At 60.9% G+C, this 1702-nt stretch overlaps 1 protein-coding gene across 1 annotated transcript in view; it reads left to right on the top strand.

Moving 5' to 3' along the window:
* Positions 1 to 1121: 1121 nt before the first annotated feature.
* Positions 1122 to 1702, top strand: part of SLC45A4 (solute carrier family 45 member 4) — a 77212-nt gene continuing 76631 nt past the window's right edge. Inside the window, exon 1 of the mRNA XM_026646776.2 lies at positions 1122 to 1293. The gene's annotated coding sequence lies outside the window, so the exon portion shown is untranslated. The remainder of the gene's footprint in view (positions 1294 to 1702) is intronic.

Here is a 1702-nt window from a genome sequence, read left to right as displayed (position 1 = left end):
TTCCTTTGTTATCTCTGTTAAGGCAATACCTTCAGTGGCAGCACTGCCCTGCGCTGATGCTGCACTGTGAAGCAGATGAGTTTGTTCACCAAGAGGTGGCAACGCTGCCACTAAATCTGACTTTGGCTTCTCAGCATTTGTTTTTCAAGGATTCTAGTGATGATCTTGTTATAAATAGCTCCTATCATTACTAAACTGGGCCCTTATTGATACCCTTGTATGAATTAGTGTGAGATACTAAAATTATTGTATAGAGTGTTGAGAGAAAGCTATATGACAAAATATTTGGTTCCTTTAGATTTTGTAGGTGTTGCGTTTTTGTTAGAGGCAGAATTGGCATGCGGTGCCTGGGACACCATTTGCCCTGCTCAGTCTGGGACATCCTTCCCCCCCCCCCCCCACTACCCAGGCTAGGATCCCATGTCTTCTAGTGTTTAATTTGACTCTCCCACCAGTCCTCATGCCCAGGAGGGACCCCTTTCCCCATTAATGTTGCCCAAAATGGGACCCCCTTCTCCTTATTGGTACCCCTCCCTCCTGCTTTATCTCCCCTTTCTCGTGGGGCCTCCTCCTTTTCCCTTCTCCTTCCCCCTCCCTTGAGTGATGCCCAGGTGGGGACCCGCCTTCCTTTTTGTGCTACCCCCTTTGGCAGCCCCTTCCTGCTTGCCAAGCTGGGCCCCCTCTGTCCCTACTAGGGTGACCAGACAGCAAATGTGAAAAATAGGGACGGGGTGGGGGGTAATAGGAGCCTATATAAGAAAAAGACCCAAAAACCGGGATTGTCCCTATAAAATAGGGACATCTGGTCACCCTAGTCCCTACCCCCACTCGCTAGGGGTACCCAGGTTACCATAACAACCCCCTCCCAGTGACCCAGCCTTGGCCTCCCGCTCTTCCCTCAGTGATGCCCTGGCTGGCGCACCCCCCCGCCCCGCCGGACAGCGGGGTAGCCAATGGGGCGGGCAGTATCCCTCCGGGCGCCCCCTCCCGCATTGGCTGCGCGCCTGCCCTCGAGCCCCGCCCCTCTCTGCATATTAATGAGCCCGGAGGAGGGGGGCGGAAGCGGAAGCGTTGCAGGGAGACGGTTTCCGAGGAGCCCGGTATAAAGCGGCCGCTGCTGCCCGCACCCGTCCGCTCAGCCCGCGCCGGCCCGATCCGACTCGCGCTGACCCGCCCCCGGGGAGCAGCCGGGCCCCAGCCGCCCCGTCCTGACCGACCCACCTGCCGCAGCCAGCCACCCCCTCCGCGGCCACAGGGGCCAGGTACCGGGCAGAGGGGGAGACCCGGCGGCAGGTAAAGGAGGCACAAGGGAGCTGGGGGACCGGGGCGGGTGAGGCGCCGGGGGTATTGGGACAGGTGGCGGGGGCGGCTGGGTGAGGGACCGGGACAGGTGGGGGGACGGGACCGGGTGAGGCGCCGGGGGTATTGGGACAGGTGGCGGGGGTGGCTGGGTGAGAGACTGGGACAGGTAGGGGTGGGGTGGCACGGCACTGGGTGAGGCACTGAGTTAGGGGGTTTGGATTGGGACAGGTGGCCGGGGTGAGGGGGGATGGGACTGGGAGCATTGGGGTGGCTGGGTGAGGGGATCGGGTGAGGCACTAGGGGCTTTGGGACAGGTGCTGGGGGGAAGGGTGGGGGACTGGGGTGAGGTGCTGGGGGGATTGGAGGAGGGGGGACAGGACTGACTGAGGTGCTGCAGGGG

The sequence above is a fragment of the Terrapene carolina genome, unplaced genomic scaffold (assembly GCF_002925995.2).
Source record: "Terrapene carolina triunguis isolate 2854851 unplaced genomic scaffold, T_m_triunguis-2.0 Scaffold58, whole genome shotgun sequence".
NCBI lineage: Eukaryota > Metazoa > Chordata > Testudines > Emydidae > Terrapene > Terrapene triunguis.
This window is presented reverse-complemented; position numbering and strand designations above follow the sequence as displayed.